The sequence below is a fragment of the Lepidochelys kempii genome, chromosome 1 (assembly GCF_965140285.1).
Source record: "Lepidochelys kempii isolate rLepKem1 chromosome 1, rLepKem1.hap1, whole genome shotgun sequence".
Classification (NCBI taxonomy): domain Eukaryota; kingdom Metazoa; phylum Chordata; order Testudines; family Cheloniidae; genus Lepidochelys; species Lepidochelys kempii.
In genome coordinates this window covers 153651865-153670443 of record NC_136380.1, presented here as the reverse complement: position 1 = coordinate 153670443, position 18579 = coordinate 153651865, and the positions used below count along the sequence as shown (strand labels likewise).

The window sequence follows — 18579 nt, the reverse complement described above, 5'->3', positions numbered from 1 at the left end:
TTGCTCCCAAGGGAAGGGGGTGGGGGACACTTTTAAATCAGGGGAGAGGGAGGGCACGTACTCGGCTTCCCCTCCACGCCAGTGCATCTGGTGGAGAAGCCCAAGCGAGAAGAGCCACATTCATGGGGAAGAGGCTGGGGCTTTCAGGCGCTGGTTGTTCCAGGGCCAGGTAAAGGGTGGACTTTTAACGCTGTTTTTAAAGGAGCTGCTGCGTGAGGTTTTCTCGTTGATTTGCGAATGCAAAGGGGTTTTTGTTCTTTGAAGCTGGGGGCGGCGGGGGGGAGGAAAGAGAGCCAGTCACCGTGGTTACCCATTCAAAGATCATTGCTGGTATGGGGTCCGGTCTGATGTAGAAGTTTATTCATTTTAAATCTAGTTTTTAGTGGAAAAAAAAACTACAGGGACGATAGGAACTTGCTATCAAAGGCTGATCAGGGAAGGACAGACAGGTCTATTTTCTGCAAGCCCTCGCCAACTCTGAGGCTGGTCTGCGCAGCATATGGGGCATGTATTTGATGTTCGTGAGGCGAGTCCGGGGGCGATATTTGCGAAGGTTTCACGTTCCTCTTTTTTTTTCTCTCTCTCTCTTCCTTCCTTTCTTCTTTCCGCGATGTGTGTAGGATCCGAGGTTGCGGGCGGGCGGGAGGAGGGGAGGGGGGAACCAATGACTGGTGTAACACTGACGAACTGTGGGATTGTGTTTAATGGTCTCGCCTCAGAGCTTGTTGCAGCATTAATTTCTTCTAATGAATCTTTTGCAGAAAGTCCGCTCATTGCTTTCATCTGCTCCTCGGAGCCTGCAGCTTTGCATTCGTGTTTTGTATTAAAAACGAAAAGAGCCTAGCCCGCCTACAATGTGGTAGCGAAGCCTGGTTGTTTCAAGGCTTTATTAACTTTTCCGTGGTGAAGAGGTCATCGCTCCCTATAAAGTGGGGATTGGCAAAGGGCTGTGTAGCCGACCGTACTAGTACGATCTGGGAACAAAGATAAAAAGGAGGAAACCTCTCCATAAGGTGGTGTTAAGTACAGTCTTGAGTATTTCTTGCCGTGGCGTTGGAAACAGACACCAGACACCGAAATCAATTGTTACTGGGTGTTTAATTCAGCTTTGCCAACAGAATTGCATTCCCCCCACCCCCAATCGCAGAACATTTACATTCTGTTAACCTTGGAGAATCGTGTCTGGCTGCTTCTGTCACGCGAGTCCATTAATGTAGCTTCTTCACTGAGACGTTGGTGCTTATATATTTGTCTAGGATTCGGTGCAATTGCATTTGTACACACGGATTAATTTTCCTTTCAGTTTTTAAGTGGAAGCCGTCAGTTTTTCTGAGAGGAAGACAAGGCAACGGGCACCTTAACTGCTTTTGGGGGGATTAGGAAGGCGGGTGTATGGGGGCGGGGGGCGTTCAGGCAGGGGTTGCAGTTCCGCTCTTTGAATTGCTGTCACAAATATGTGACTGAGAGTATGCTCTGGATCAATGAGTTGCACAGCTCATTAGCTATTTCCCAGCTTTTTGCAGGATTGGACCTCCACCTCTAGTACCGTCCCTCTTGAATACGCAACTCTTAGGGAGAGCTAGAGACAGAGCAACACTTCAGTTGACTATAGATGGGTGTGAAAGAGCGTGATTAAGAAACATTTAAATTTTCAGGTTAATAGGTTTGTTCACTGGGGGAGGGGGTTGTTCTTGTTCTGCCTTCCACACTGACCCTGTCTTTCTCGAAGGGCGGGGAAGGCCCTGGCACTTTGAGCTAAGTGTTATGGTCGTGGAATAGAAAAAGTGTGTATCGTAGCAAACGCTAAAAGAGCAGACAAAATCCTATTTGTCAGGCATGAAGGTGGGCTGTTTTGAAGGCTACACATGTACAGTGAAGGATTATGTTGCGGACACTGTTTCTTTATTTCCTTCGCCATTTCTAAGGTGAGTGGCGGAGGCTGAGGGACCGGGAAAGGGCTTCTCCTGGTATTGTTTGTCCGTCTGTGATAGATCGGTCTAGACAGCCGTTCAGGCTCCCTGCGAGCTCAAGAACCGGAGCCTGAAAGGGAGAGTGGGGGGACCGAGAGGAAAAGGTCACGGCGGTATTTTTTGTTAACCCTTAAAGATGAGGAAAATCTAGATGGCTGGAGTAGTTAAAAGAACCCGAGAAGCGATTGGAAGGAGCCCGGAGGGAAAAGGGGCAGCGCTGTGGATCGTGGGCTTACCCCATGCATCTAATTGCATTTTAAGAGCTGTTTCCCACAACAGGAAAAGAGTTTACGAGGCGAGTGCCAGATTATTTCGTTCCCAGAAGTTTCCTCTGTTTAGAAACTCTGAGGAGCGCGTTAACCCCGTGTCAGATTGGTGCGGGGCCAGACAAACACAGAGGGGCGCACAAAGGCTGAGCCTGGCGTGCAAGGGGCCCCGCGAGAGAGCAAGCGAGCGAGCGGAGCACGCAGTTCGTGTTTCCCCATCTCTTCTCTCCGCCCCCCTCCCCCGGGTCACGATGGAAAACCCACAACGGAGATTCACAACCACTCCGGGCGAATACCGAAAGGAAAGCGAGTTTCCGCGAGAGCTTTTCAGATCGGATCAACTTCTCCCCTCCCACCCCGGAGCCCTAATGACCTGGGGGTGGGGAGGGAGTCGACTTTGTTTTATAGCACGGGATGCCCTCGGTTTGTTTAATGTATACACGGAAAGGCAGGCAAACCTACCTCAGGTTGTTTTGAAGCACAGCGGACTTCACAGGGAGGGTCATACCTCGTGGCCCGAAAAGGCAAACAGGGACTAAGGCTTGCGTTCCTGTTTGGGTTACTTTGAGTAGCGTATGGGTTTTCCTTTTGTAATAAGACGTTGTCAGTGGAATACAGGCGACCGTGTTGTGTAAGCCTATGCGGTGCAGATTAAAAGGAGTTAAGGCTCCAGAGCCGTAGATAAAAGCTGGTTTGTGTTGGATTTGCCTGCAGCGCAGACCATCCTCATTCCTCTTTGTTTGAGCCCTGGCTCAGGGCGCTCCAGCCTTATTGGAAATATTCCCGAGGAGTCAGCGCGGAGCCAGGGCAGCAGGCAGCTCAGCGTTTATTTACACTTCACATCTAAATACATCTTTAATTAGATAGAAGGAACACCGGAAACGGTAGATTGGTTGCATATCTAATAGAGACGAGTACCAATAGACCCTACAGAATTTCCTTCTTCTCCCCTCCCCTCCCCTCCGCCCACCACCACAAAAAGAGCCCATGAAAACCAAGCCAAGAATCTGGAGACTGAACTGAAATAACCTCGTAATAAACCACACAGATCTCTTCTGAGGTTATTCTAATGTTAAAGAAGTACTTAACATATGAGAACTGAGGGCCCAAACTGCAGTGTACTGAGTGGTTAATAATATATTTCTGGGGTCTGTACTAGCCTGGTGGACACAGGCTAGAGTGCTGTGCACACTGAGTCCCTATCCTTCAGTACCAGGATGAAATCCTCATCTATAGACGCCTTGCGATTTGGCAAATTTCATAACAACCCTACCCAAAACAGTTCACTTTCTTCATAAACAGGGGCTTTTTAAAAAATCAGGACGGTTCATAGCCATTCTAAGCTAGTGTTTAGAGGATTCGGTAGAATCACTGATGGAGAATTTTGGTTAGTCCTAGGACTGAAAAACAATACACAAGGTTTAAATCACATTGGTCCGTAATTTGTGGACATAAAAAATGTAAGGCTGCCATTTAAAAAATTAAACAATCCCCACACTAAAGTCTAAATTATAGGAATGAAAATCTGTGACTTTTTTGTCTTCCAAAGAACCATAAGACTTTGAAAATTGAGTGGTTAAAGGACTAATTCAGTCTAAAGGCCTCATCTTGCTCCTGGTAGTGGGGGTGTAAAATATTGTAATTCCATTGACAAGGGAGTTAATTCCTGTTTTACTCAAGCCTTTTAATGTTGGCTGATGTACACAAAAGGCCACTCAGCTATCTGTTTGTAGGACTTGGATAGTGCAATACACTTCATTACACGGATGACATGTGATACTGTCTCTTACGTCTACATCTATAGCACATTTTAGTGTGGGCCTTTGAACAGCAGTGCACAGGATAGGAACAGCAGGCTTAATACTTCCTCCTTAAACTGATGTTGTTTAAAAATGAATGGTAGCTAGAATGAATGTTATGCTTCTTGCTTTTTGCAGTAATCTAACCACTCAGAGATCAAGTAGATTCCTTCCAGCGAGCCAGACTAACCCCTTTTAACTACATCGAAAAGCTCTCGCCCTGTGTGTATAATGAGAGGCAGAGGAGGCCTCATCTGCAGACAGGGGGAGTTCCCTTGTCCGTGAGCAGCACTGGCTACATGTAATCCTTGTGTCCTTTCACCGAAGAGGCTGATATGGAGTATTACTCTGAATCGACCTTTCCCTCAGACCTGTTCGGCTGTCAGGACTTGAACCTTTAGCTCGAACGATCTTTCAAGCAGAAGTTAATGAATGTTTCACAAGAGTTTCTCTGTCATGTGTAGCACCTTTTAATGGATGAGTTGACTAGTTAGGGACAGAAAGCAAGAAGGCCACCAGCTCACAGAAAATATTTCCCTGAGAGAAGTTCTGTTAATTTGCAGGAGGCGCTTCTATTTTTTCTTTTTGCCGGACAACAAAACAACCTTCAACTAGTATTAAGATTTTTCAAACTATTTTTTACCAGTGGGACAAGTTAATATTCTTTCATTACTACCTGCCCACATATATATTTAGAAATAGCAAACTAGCATACTAAGATGATGTAGGGCTTATTTTGGTGCTATTTTTCTGTATGAAATTTACCTTTATACGTTAATAGATTTGGTGCCCTGTGATTAGGCATGCAAGGAAGTCCGCTTGGAGAAGACCCTGACAGCATAAAATATAATTTGTGATCTGAAAGACAGTTTCCAGTATAATCTCATTATGCACCACAGACTCCTGGTGTTATTTTGTGGAAGGCGGACAATGATCAATTTACATTGACCTGGGGCTGGGCGAGCTTTTAGATGGTAATTGCCATATTGATTTGCATGCAGAGAGGAGACCTGTTAAAATTAAAGACCGGAAGCTAAATTAAACTAAATTTATTGTCTAGGTACAAACTAAAAGACCTGTTAAAGTGTAAGGTAGAGTTTAAGAATCTGAAACTTGGAGGGGAAAGATATTTACATTGCTAGTCCCTTTAAAAAATACATATTCTTAGAAAGTGGAATGTAAATGCCCAGTTCCGAGTGAAAGTATATATGCCAATTCTATTTCACTTAAGGATTGTTACTTTTTTTTTTTTTTTAAAAAGTATAATAAAATCCTTGCTTTTTTTTTAATCTCCTCCCCCAAACTCTTTTGTGATTTTGTTTTGTTAGTGTGACAGTAAACACACACACACAAGCTTTATTTGGATAGGACAATTGAAGTAGAAAGTACAGACTCCACCAACTACACTGGAAATTCTTTGTATAGAGTTGAGCGTGACCCTTAGGAAAGAGAGTAGGTTAAAAGTTCCACTCTACCTCAGCACTCACACCAATAAGTACTTCATGCAAGTTTTATCACCTTAATTTAATATCAGCAAGATCACTTTTAATAATATCTAGCTCTTATATAGTATGTTTTATAAGTAGATCTCAAAGCGCTTTACAAAAAAGTCAGCATCCTTATCCCCATTTTACAGTTGGGGAAACTGAGGTAGGAGAGAGGTGAAGTGGTTTGCCCAAGCTCACCCAGCAGATTAATGGAAGAGACAAGATTAGAGCCTAGGTCCAGTGGTCTATCTAGTAGGCCACAAATTAACTTTTCCTTTAAACTATGCTTAGCAAACATGTAGAACTCCCATGCCACTGAAAACTGCAATAACATAACAAAGCTATATGCTATCATTCACTTTACAGATGTCTCAATGTATTTTAGTATGGTATAAGTATGTCAATACTTCCATTTAACAGTTACTTGTAAGAGTTCTGTCACAATTTTTAAAACAGATTAAACTCTTACCCTAAGTGTTCATTTAAAATACTCTGGAATGTATCACCTAGTGACCCTTGCCTTTAAATAGCTTCATACCACAAAATACTTAAGCTTGTGTTCTTAGTTTTAAAAGTCCAGACAATGGGACAATTGAACAAATGAGTACTCCAAAGTAATTGATGTTTGCATTCACACATTATCAGGAATGTTTTCATATTTTTGTATAAGTCCAACCACTCAGTAGTTCTATAGCATAGGAGCTAAACCGTATAGACATTTTACCTAAATAACTAAGAAAATATTACCATTACATCTAGGTTCATGCTTTGTGTTAGAACTAATACCCAAACAAAAACACTACCTGTGTGGGGGTTTCTTTTGTGCACCAAAGGGAAGGAGGAAAGAATTAAATTCATCCAGTTTTATATTTGGTTAGTTGTACTTCCTCTGCTAAGGTCGGATATTAGCTGATGTTAATCTGTTTTTTTTTTAATGCTGCAGCATATAGACACACGGAAGTGAATTAAGGATTGAGAGGCAGATTCTCAGTATTGCTTTGAATTCTCAGAAAACTTTTGAGTGGTATTAGAAGGGACAGAGAGAAATCCATTTTCACTGGAAGATTTGCTGCTGCTGTGACCCAAACATCTTCCACATGATAGTTTAGGACTTTGGATAGGTACCACCAGGGTTCCTTAATCCACCCACTGGTGCTATAGAATCTAAATTCATAGAAGTAGGGACCTTTTAATGCACATATTATTGCTAAGACAGACAGTAACATGTTTTTAGAGTCATACTATTGAACATTTAGGAGGGTATTTGAAATCACCTATAATCTGGGTACCATAGTGTGCCTACTAAAATAGTTGTGAACAGAAGTGTGTGCGCCTGCACGCAAACTGCACTCTGAATCTCCCTACCTCATTCATCCCTGTATCCAAATGTATTAGCCCTCATTGTGGGAACTACTTTTAACATGTCACTCCCAGCCATTATACATTGTTAGGGTCAAATTTAATTGGCCCCTCAGGAAGCAATACCTTTTACATACATCCCCAAATATATCAATCAAAACACTTTACAGGTTTATGTAGGGGCTTCATTAGCACAATTAACCATAGAGGTATCCATCTGGTACTCAAAACAGCCCCATATACTTTCCCTTTCCAAGGTCTGCCTGGATATAAAATCAGGGGAAATAAGACGTCCCAATTCCAGCCAAAGCAATTTGGTAGCTCAGAACAGTACTATGCAGCAGGAAGTAGTCCTCCCCTCATTTCTCCACTTCTTCTGGTCCAGTGAATTGTGACCTACCATATGTGTGGCCAACATTTGCTTCAGCCGTTTTAGCACATCCTCCCCAAGGCCTACATCTTTTGGGAGGATGGGCAAGGTCTGAGCTCCCTCGCAGCTTGGCCAGAGGGCCTGAGTGGAAGGTTGGCATAGGCATGTTTGAGGTAGACTTCAGCTAATGCTGACCCAAAATACATCTGCCTTTTTTAAAAAAAGAGCTGTAATGTGTTTTAATGGTAAACAGTATAATGGCTATGTGACTTGATGTTAAAAGGGCCCATTAAAAATAGCTGTTGGTAGCTGAAGTCGGAAGATCCAGTCGGGAAGAAAATATGTGAAATGTAAGTTTTAAACTATCACTTTCCCCATAAGTTAGTGAGGTGGGGAGAGAGGAGAGGGCCCTCCTGAGCAGACATTTCAAGGTTGTTTTATTTTAGCTATAGAAAGAACCCGTTACTATGAGATCGCATATTCAATAAACTGTATTGGCTCTCCTCTTTATACAAATTGCTGGTATGAAAGGAAAGCAAGCCTATATGCATGGAGGCAGGCATAAGCTAGTGAGATCAGGTTTCCGACTGAGCTCCCGGAGGAGAAGTGAGCATTTGATTGAAGCTACACTTGGTTCTTCGTTCCCAGGGGACAGCAGCCCTGAAACACGAGAGCTCTCCCTCCCTCCCTCCCTCTCTCTCTCTTCTTCCTCTAAAAGCCTTTGTGCTGAAAGAGCTTCAGTAGGCACGAATCGCTGGTCTCTCACAAGAATGTGTTGCAGCCTTTGCTGACATTGTTTTGTTAGCAATGGGTTTTACCAGGCAAGCAGATTCTTAGCTCCGTACAGGCAATGAATAGTCGATGCCACCAACCTGCAAATACCTACTGGAATAATTTACAGGGGAAGCTGGTTGGGAAGTTCAGTGCAGACCTACCATGTCAGTAGTAGCCACTGTGCCTGCCTTGAGAAACGTTAACCTTTAGCAATACTTGGGCCCAGATGACAATGCTCTTTTAAAACAAAACAAAAAATCGTCAGTCTTTTCTTGCAGCCAGTCACAAAGCTATATATTGTGCATCTGCGAGCCGGCTCTCAGTCTCTTTATCAAATTTAATCTATTTTAAAACTCTTAGGCGAATACGCTTATTGTTAAACATTTCTGTAAAGATATACATTCCAATTAATCATACATAATTTAGCCAAGAATAAATTAAATCAGTCAGTTCTAGCGAAATCTCCACCTTTCCCTTCGCAACAGAAAATTTGCACAGAATGGGAGAGATACTAGCACAAGTGTAATCAATGAAAGAGCAGGCAACTTATAGCTAAGCTGCTGTTTAATTATTGTACAGAGTATTTCACAAGGAAAGTTTGATTTGCATCAGAATAGTAGATTTTTAAAGTAGGAAAAGAGAAACTGCACGTGCATGATTTAAGGTCCAGTTTAGAAACATTCTTAAGACTTGAGTGGAATCAATAGAAGTGACCGTTTATTTTAACTGGATATATGGAGATAGAAAATAAAGTACTTCTTCTGTTCAAGTGTTTGGGACAATAAGGGATGTCCATTGTGGGATAATCAATAAATGTGCAGAGCTCAAAGCAAGAGGGAGGTGGAAGGGTGCAGGAAACCCAAGGGTAGTAATGTAAGTATGACGCACAGCCCCTTTCATTTGCTATGTCAAACTAGAGGCAAACAGATTTGACTCAATATCTTAAAATCTAATCGTAGTTACTTTACTCACTCCAAAAAGTCACTGGGGATATCAACCTGAGCAAAGCCATCTGGAATGGTCCATTATGTAGATTCGGTATTGTAATGCAGCTAAAGCGGATTGTTCCTTACTATAGGCCTTAATGATGGGGAAACTTTATAACAAAAATATCTTAAGTCATAAAGTGAGGTTTATACTTAAAGAGGAGCTGGGGTGCAATTTGCACCGATACTGACGATTATGGAAAGTCAGTTTAATACAAAATAAAGGAAACTTGTCCTCACCCCTATGGGGGCAGTTACTGGTATCCATTCAGTCGTGACATTTCTGCAGCAGAACAAGGGGCCTTAAGCTTCCAAACGCTACAATGACCGAGACATAGTGAGGGGCACGGCGTACTTTACAGGAGAAAGTCAAAGCTGCAGCTTTGGGGCTTCTTGTGACGGGAAATCAGAAACAATTGAAGTTGTGACAAAACTTTATTATCAAGGAAAAGAGTGTGTGCGCGCGTGCTTGGTCTGTCTGGAGTTTGGAGAAAAACTGAAATATCCTCTGGTGGGGAAATTAATAAAAGGAACTCCACTGTATCGGACAGCAGCAAGATTCTGTTCGAAAAATCGGATGAAACAAACAGAGTTCTCTCCACAGTAGGAGTGGGGTAGAGGGGGTTCCTTGTTTGGACTAAACCAGCTGCAGTAGTTGATGCTACAGCACTGAAGGCAGACACAATGCTGCTGCTGTTGGTTTGATCTCGAACTGTGGATTGTTAGTCTGGATTTAACTATGCGGTGTGTGTGGGGGGGATGTGAAGGCTGTTTACAGCTAGTGCAAATAATGTGACAGCTGTTGGAGCGCGAGTAGCCCGCGCCTCTTCGGCACCTACAACAAAGCTCTCACTATGCAGGCAGCAGTAGCACGGCAGAGCGCTCGCACAGATAGCGACCGCGCGGATCAAGAACTAATGAGCTGGGGGGGGGGGCGAGTTGCTTTTTAATGTAATAGTTCGCGAGAGGTGTGATTTTTCTCATCACAACTTGTGTGCACGGACCTGGGCTAAATTTCAGACAGACCCCCAGATATCGCAGTTGAGTAATACACCTGTAGGGGAAAAGCTCTTCCTGGAGTGGAGGGTCTCTCTAAAACAAGAGACTCTATATAGATATGACTTCAATTCCTTTTGTTAGACTTGAGAGAGAGTCTAAAGGTCAAATTCTGCCCTGGCCGTCAGCAAGGGCAAACGCACTGACAACAGCAGGCTGCTTTGGAGTCTAAACCAGCTCGGAATTTGGCAAAAAAATATGTTGGCTACTAAGCCCTGCTCCCTTTCCTGGAAGTGCTGAAATTTGCATATACCGGGCCAGATCCTATTGAAGGCAATAGCAAAGTTCCCGTTGCATTCCCTGAGAAGAAAAGCAGGCCCTGTGGTGCAGGGGATTGTACACATGGGAGGATGATGTTCTGAATTTCCCATAGACTGAGCTGACGATGTGAGATGACTCCAACTTGGACAGCATTTCTCAAAAACAATATGCTGAATTGCATTGTTTGTTTTTAATGCAGGTGCTGCTGTAAAACAAAGTTGTTATTCTGAGATCAGTTGTAGGCATTCTCAGCTCAACTAGACTGTATGTTGTCAGGAAGGTGTGTAAGATTCTGGGTCAAAAACAGCTCCAAAAAGTAAAAATGAGACAGTAATTGATCAGGCTATTGCTCTTAAAACAAAGGCCTTTGAAACTTAAAGAGAAAATTCACTACCTATTTCTGTCTGTCCTTAAGGTTTCCTTATGTATCCAAACTCAGCCCACAGCCTTTATGGAAGTCTCCCAAAAGTCAGATGGAGTTTTGTATGATTAAGAACTGTAGGATCTGGCCTGTATTTTCAAATTAGGTAGTTTTAACTGCAACAGAGAATCCTTATGTTTTTACACACAAAGTAACCTCTAAAATCTATTTTCCTTTGGCCTGGAACTCTCTAGAAAGACTTAATTTCACACAGTGAGTATAATTTTTGTTTAAGGGTAACTACCTTTATTATCTTTCTTCGGTCTCCCTTTTTCTTCTTCTTATGCTGTTGAGTCTTTATGAATAACGTTGTGCTATTGACGGTGGAAATTACTCCAATAGTAATTCAATAATCTTAGCGTCAATGCTATAAATTAATCTTTCATATGACGTATGCCATTTCTGTAGGAACATTGCTTGCGAAACTAGTTTCGCCTTGAAGCTAAGGCGGAAAGATAAACAAGTCTCCGTCGCCAAAATACTGGCACTCTCTTCCTTCTTCCAAATCTTTTAAAGTCACGGAGCAGTATTTCCAGGATTATAGTGTTGCCTCTGCGGAGGGACTGTCGCTGGCTTTAAAAAAAGCTAATGCAAATTAGAGAAAAATAATTTTCTTTCAGAGATATGCAATGTATTAGTCACTTGTTATCGTGCTTAGAGGCAGACCTCATTTGCGCGTCTGCCAACTCGCTCACATCTGCTCAGAGCTGTTCAGGGCATTTTAACCTTGGCGGTGTAGTGCTGTAGTCCCACGGATCAAGAGCGAGTAATTAAAGCTCTAAGCAGCAGCAAAAATTCATAGCCGCCCATCTGCATAGCAGTTGCTTCAGTGTTTTGTTTTGGTGCCGAGTTCTAAGACGAAAAAGCAGAGATTGCAATGGTCCTTAGTGTTTCCCTGTACGACCGATGTCTGTGTGAGTCTTCCTACAACTGTGGGTTATTAACCCAGAGGAACATCGCAAAAGTTTGTACAGAAAGCCTGGCTTTGCTTTTACAGTAACTTTCGGATTCACGTAATAAACGTACGATTCTGCTGTTTGAAGAAGAGTCTTAAAATCAGATGACTGGCACATGCCTACCTGCTCTCTATAGGATAACCGTTTCTTTAAACGGTCTGAAGAAGATGATGTGAGGGTTTGGGACCAGTAGTTATGTAGAAACCTATAGACGTGCGCGCAGCTGCTTGTTTATAACTGCTGTCTAAAATGTTCCGTGATTTTCAGAAGTACTCGGAAAGTATTTCCCAAGAGGGGGAAACATTCGCATTGTAAACACTGTATATATTTTGAGGCGGGGTGGTACTCTTCAAGTATTGCTAAGCATACGCCGACTGAGTTGTTTGTAAGCCGCTCCAACTTCCCAAGCGCTTTTCTTAAATGATCGCTGAATATAACTGTCCATCTTGTGTCTAAAACGGTGCAGTTGAGTCCCCCGCCCCTCTCCCTCCAAACAAACCTTGCTGCATAGACAAAGTCCTGCGGGGAGCAGAAGGATCTCAGGCTAGTTAAGCTAGATAAAACGTTAGACAGAGGAGCAAGTTTAATATCTCGCTGCCGGCGCGCCGGCCATTTGCTGTATAATGAGTAGCTGCTTTACTCTCCGGAGAGAATCGCCTTCAAACTGCCTCCTCCTGGTGCTGGGTTGTGTGTCTGTCTGGGGAAAGGGGGGGAGGGGGCTGCTCCTAATCAATCAGCATCTCAAAGCTGTTGCTCCGTAAATGAGGGAACCACAGGCACTGTCAGCCACAATTATGCAAAATCAACTCGTCCGTGATCAATATCTGCTAACGTCCCCTGTGGATACTGCGGGGGGTCGGAGGGGTGCTCCCCCACCGTACGATACAGCGTGAGCAGCTGACTGCGAGAGAAAGCAACGTGGATCGGGGCGGTCAGAGGAAAACCAAGGGCGTATGTCCCATTAATCATTCTAGCAGGGGGTGCCGTGTGGGGAGAAGGGGCCCGGAACGGTGGTATTTATAGCCAGATAATGCTGCGGAAATGAGTGCACCATTTCGCTCGGTTCTCACAGAAACAGGCGGACTTATCTATTCAATGTGTAGGGGTATTTTTTTTTCCAACCTGAAGTTTCCTGTCGGCAAAATAAGTGGGAAGGGTGGGATGGAAAACGCGTTTGTTCAGGGAGCTGAGTTAGATGTGCACAGCGAGCGTGGCCAAAGCCAGCCGTGTGTGTGTGGAGGGAAAGGTGGCTAAAGGTGTGTGTGTGTGTGTGTGTGTGTGTGTGTTCTTAAAAGCAATAGCCATACTAAATCAACCCAACATGGAAAGCTCCTGAGGTGTAAGGACTCTGAAGGGTTAATGGGGTGAGGGAGCCCGGCCCTGCGCGCTCTCCCTTTTCCCCGAGACTCCGCTCGGCGGATGCAATGTTCGCTTAATTACCTGAAATGCACATTTGTGCCAGGCCGGCTGTATCTATCTCTCTCCTGCTGCTCCTTCTGCGCAGCTCAGGCTCGGCTGCTGCCTGTTGTCTCTGGCGGCAGCAGCGGCGGAAACCCTCGCTCCTCTGTGTGTCTCTAAAATGGCGCGGACGGTCTAGGAAGTGAGAGATGCAGACGAGGGGGTCGGTGACAGAGGGAGCCTAAACTATCGCTTGGAAAGGGGGTCAAGACTGTGGCTAAGGGCCATCGATAAAAGGGGTTTAGATCTAGTGGCTCTGTGGCGTATGGTGCAGGAGCTGCCTTCTCTGGCAAGCATGTCCGCCTAGCTACCTCTCCCCCCCCCCGCTCATCTCCTCCCCGGAGGAGGAGGAGGGGGCGTTCTTAATGTCGCTGCTGGAGAAGTGGCAGGATGAAATGCGAAGCTGCCCTTCGCGATTTATACTCTAGAACACCCCCCCTCCCCGTGGAGCCGAAGCCTTTTCCGCTTCAGCTCCGCCATTCACACAAGGGAAATGTGTGGCGGGGGGAGAGGCGCAGAAGCGCAATGGAACTGGTGTCGCCACTCACCGCTTGCCAAGTACACGTTTCAGCGGTGACCCCTTCTAACACTCTCCCAGGGTGGCCCGGGGAGGGTCAGCTTCCCTGTGTCAAGGCCCCTCTTCACCCTAAGCAACCCCAGCTTGGGTGCCAGCCGTGTCTCTGCTTCAGCAAATAAAATATCCTCCTTTCCCCCCACCTCCTCGATGTATTTCAGTGGGGGGGGGGGGGTTCCGGGTCAAGCATGTGCCCCACGCTGAAGCAGATCTAATTAACCTGCAGACGCCGGCACCTCTGTGAACTCACCAAAGTGAGCCGGGTGCTCCCTTCCCAGCCCCATGTGCCGGGGGGGGGGGTTTCTCCCTAAAAGGTGGGGTGGTTCCCCAGCGGATCGGCGCTGGCAGGGAAGGCTGGGACTCTGTCGCGTACGTGGGCGAGACGGCCAGGGTTATTTGAAGGCTCGCCAGCCATTTTAACTTTCCCTCGTTGGCCTCCTCTCCGCCGCCCTTCCTCCGATCCCAGGTTTATCATTAATTTAAAACTTTTGTTTGCAAATGGCGGTGAGAGCGCGGCACCGCTTCGCCTGGTAGCGTAGGCAGCTGCTGGGGGCTGGACTGGGGGAGAGAGCGGGGCCGCGCCGCGGAGTTACTTTCTGTGGCAGGCTCAGACGCGCGAGAGAGACCGAGCGGAGCCGCCGCACGTGAACCGAGCGCTGCTGCTCTGCCTCCTCCCGGGAGCGTCTGGCGGTGAAGCGTCCCCTGCCCGCGCCCCTGATCACGCACCGAGGCGGAGAAAGGGGTGCGTGCGGGAGGGCTCCCACACGGGGCAGGGAATCGTCACTGGGCCAGGCATGGAGGGACAGTGCTTGGCCGTGAATGGGGAGCGATTGAAGTCCTCGTTGCCTTCCTGCCCCGTGTCCCCGGCCCCCGGGAGGCCCTCGTATCCTTCGCCCCAGTGGGAAACACTCTCCTCGGCCCCCTAGTGTCTAATGCCTCCGCCCCCTCCCCCCCCTTTGATCCTCTCTGTCGGCCCCAGGGCCGGGGGCTTGCCCTTTGCGGCCCTCCCCCGCGAATCCAATCGCTGGCAGCTGGAGAGCCGCAGACAGAGGCCACAGTCATCTCTGCCTCCCCACTTCCCCCTCCCGCGGCTGCAGCGTCTGTCTGTCTGTCTGTGGGTGGAGTCCCTCTGGGCGCACCCCTGTCCCCGTCCTCTTCCCGATGTAGCTGATGCCGAGCAGCAGCTCTGACTGCCCTCAGATGGCTCCGCCGCGTTTTGTTTACACTGTAGAAAGTCCTGATAGCCTCGCTACACGTGACTGTGTGGGAGCCTCGGCAGGAAAGAGGAGTCAACACGCAGAGGAAAGAGGTTGTTTTAAAATCTTAAAATAGACACCGACCCTCGTGTGTGTGTTTCTTAAACCGAAATGCACTAGTGTTATGCATGACTCAATATGTATTTTAAATCGGTTTAGAGACCTAGCTGGCACATTTGTACTTAGCTTTATGGTTAAATGAAATGCCACACGTCACGGGTAAAGGTCAAACTTCTTTTTCTAATCCCCAGATCCATGCGGCGGCTACTTAGCCTGCTGCTTCCTAGCCTGGCTTGCAAAATGTGTTTCAAATCAGTGATGCTGTGTAGATCTTTCAAAATATACCTCGGGTATTTTTTAGTTTAAAAAAACCCTCCCCTTTAACCGCTGGTCTAATATTGGACCGCCGCTGCCAAAGCTGTACACTCGGTATCAAACTGTGCAATATGGTGTCTTTAAAGTAATTTCTAACAGTGGTGTCGGTAATTGTATAACTTGTAAATATGTTAGCCATAGGTATAAGAGAAACGAGGTGGCTAAACACGTTTACAAGCAGCTGTCCGTATTTAGGCTTCTAAATACTGTAGGAGTCCTGCTCTATAAATCAAAGTCCGGCTGAACAGTTTGGTCTAATCGAAGTCGATTGCTATGAATCCCCAATCCCTTTTCACTTCTCTTAGGGATTTTCACAGACCTAGAAAGGATCATTCCAGTGGCCTGCAGACAATCAGGACGGGGTAATTTATTGCACTATTTTCATTTCCGAAGGTCAGATTGTTTGTTTGACTACCTCTTGCTCTGTCGGTGCCACTTGCTTACTACATTACTTGCAGACTTTAACCCATGAAGCTTTCTAGCCGCCTGCAGTCCCATTGAGGGTGGGTCTGTGGCTTTTGCAGTGGAAACTGGCGAGCTGCCAGAAGGAGCTGGAGGTGGAAAGAGTAAAGGCGCCAAAAGGGAACTCGTGCGCCGCTGCATTCTCTCCCCTTCCTGGCTCTCTGCAGCTGCCAGTCCCCAGCCGGGCGTCCTCTCCTTTCCTTACCCTGCTTTCACCTTTTCCACTTGTTCCTAATCAAGAAGACGTCCTCACAATAGTGACTCAAGGGAAGTGGGGGGAGGGGCAAGGCGCTACCACTTTATACACTGGCTTCCCTGCCCAAGAGGCAAGAATGAGCGGCGGCGTCCCCTGGCCCCCGGCATCGGGTTTTTCTAGTTTCCAAGCCAGGAGTGTGTTAACAAAACTTTGCTGCTGCTGGCGTCAATGGCTGCCAAAAGTCTGTTGACGTTGCGAGGGAGACCCAAACGTTTCCCTTTTTTAATCAAATGCCCAAACAGCGCTGTGTGTGTCGGTGTCTGTCTCTGCATCGCGGGGCTGTGGCTGCGCGCGGAGAGCGCCGGGGACTGGGTGTTCCGGGCACCAGCGCGGCCGTCTCAGGCTGCCTGGCAGTGAGGGGGAAGGGGGCAAGAGAAAAAAGGAGCCAGGTTAGTGTTTTTAAGTGCTTTTAACACGCCGGCAGTGCTCTGACATTGCGTGTGTATCACGCTCTATATATAGCACCAAAGGGCTCGACCCGCCAGACACCTCCAGGAGGAAATTCCACCCTGTCTCACAGGAGGCTGAATTCTGCTGGGCAACCCCGGTAGCAGGCTAGTTTCCGAGGAGTTGGCGGAGCAGCGATCGGTAATTCCTGCCCCCGAGGGGAACGGGCTTTCCAGTCCGTGCTGGTACGTACGCGAGAGCTGCACGGCAGCAGCTGCAGCGTTGACTCTCGTGCGGAGGCGGCGGGGTCTCGCACCGACTGACTCCGGACTGGATAAACCAGCTTGGAAGTAGCCGGCCGTGGTGTGGATGTTTCGGGAAACTGGATCCGAGTTGGGCGGGCAAGGGTTTAAACGCGTCCTTTATTGCCCTGGCTGTAGTCACACACGCACAGTTCTGTGTTCTGGAGCGCGGCCGCGAACGCTCCAGCCCAGAGATCGGGGCGATCCGCGGAGGAAAATACCAAAGGAGCCGCGTTTCTCCCTCTCCCTGCGGGGAGGGTGGTGGACCCGCTGTAAATGGAGGGCAGGAGCCCCCTCTCCCCCCTTGCGTATTAAATGCTTCAAGGTTGGTGGAAGCGACAGAGGGATTTGCCTGCTGACAAAGGGGTGCTGGGGGGAGGTGGATTATTTGTAACGCTGAGGGGAGCCATCCCCGAGGGCGGTGGGTCACCCTCCTTCATCTTGCGACCCCTTGTCCGCAGAGGGAAAAAAGGAGTCGGAAGAGTTAAAGTCTCTTGCTTGTTGCAATGAAATTATGGCTGGCAGTGGCGCCGCTGTTTGTTCAACAGACCTCCACTTTTAAACAGTTCACAAAAAGTTCATCAGGGCGGCGATTATAAATACATACACACGTACGTATCCACGGCACCGCGCGACCCCGAAAGCGATCGCCAAGCCACCGCCTCCCCCCTCCGCTCCGAAAGGATAACTGGGATCAGTGTAGCCCTGTTAGAGGGCATTAATATTGCACGCCCTCTAGAAGCTGCTCAGCTGCACACGCGAAACGAGTGTGTGCGCGCGCGGGGGACGTGTCTTCGCTCACTCAGGGGATTGCAGTGGTGCTTTGGAGAGAGGATTGCAACATATTTCTTTGCAAGCGCTCAGTAGCAGGTCTGTGCTTCCAGCCGCACGCAGCCTGCCGGCACAGACACCTCGGCCTCAGGCAAACTTCGTGCAGCTGGGGGATGAGGGGTGGTTCTTGGCTTGCAGTCGAAAAGTAGGGTGTGTTTTTTAAATACTTCGGGCGTTGGCTGCCTTATTATTGGGCCCTTTGAGTTTGATCTCTTGTCTTGCCGGATCCAGCGAGTGAACCTTGAAGCCGCGAACGTAATTTTTAGTATTTCATTCTTTGCAAATGGCAGGGGCTTGACAGGCTTTAATTCAGGCACCGCAGCTGATGTTAATGATACACTTCCAGTGAGGAAACGAGGAGCATTAGCAGTTCCGCTAATGAGTAATATCAGTCTGCCTTTCGTGCCCTCCGTTTAAAAAAGGGAGAGCAGTGGGCCCCTTTACACACAGCCATATCTATTTGGACTTTGTGTCCATTCCTTACAGATGAGGCAGCGCACGGGGCGGCTACTAACCGTCTGTAAAACCCTAAATCACTCTCTCCATGCTGCTGCTCTATTGAAAACATTACGAGCCGTGCATCTGGAAACCAGTAAATCTGTCCAGAAACCGTCTTTCCAGTGAAATAACTCCTTTTGAATGATAGTGCGCTATCTAATCTCTACAGATTTTTGTGTCCTCACTGCAGGTTTTGTGGACTTCATTATTGAAAGCTAACAGTTCTGGAGGGAGGAGGGGAAACATGCTATTTCATTAATATACATTTGTTCCAGGCATAGGGCTTTACACAAAAGACTTCTCTAAGGAAAGGAGGAGAAAAAAATGTTTGAGAACACGGGGCTTTCCTGCCGTTTTATTTCCTGAATCTCTCTGAACGGGTGTGAAGTGGTGTGTTAAACACATAATCTGGAGTTCTTCCCCATTAAATAGCAAAGTAATCATTTGCATATCGTGGACTCGGACAAAGGAAATG

The 18579-nt window shown here is 46.9% G+C and overlaps 2 protein-coding genes across 12 annotated transcripts in view; one reads left to right on the top strand and one right to left on the bottom strand.

Annotated features, from left to right (window-relative positions):
• USP9X (ubiquitin specific peptidase 9 X-linked) overlaps nt 1-15645 on the bottom strand; it is a 654895-nt gene extending 639250 nt beyond the window's left edge. Inside the window, exon 1 of the mRNA XM_078854327.1 lies at nt 15642-15645. The gene's annotated coding sequence lies outside the window, so the exon portion shown is untranslated. The remainder of the gene's footprint in view (nt 1-15641) is intronic.
• Nucleotides 1-18579, top strand: part of BCOR (BCL6 corepressor) — a 68029-nt gene that overhangs the window by 980 nt on the left and 48470 nt on the right. The window contains exons 1-2 of one of the 11 annotated variants that reach the window (XM_073358382.2): nt 14523-15046; nt 15674-15730. The exons of 7 other annotated variants lie outside the window; for them this stretch is intronic. The gene's annotated coding sequence lies outside the window, so the exon portion shown is untranslated. Of the gene's footprint in view, nt 1-14522; nt 15047-15078; nt 15731-16340; nt 16476-18579 lie in introns of those variants that run through there. 3 more of the 11 variants (XM_073358401.2, XM_073358392.1, XM_073358406.2) reach the window with 3 other exon arrangements.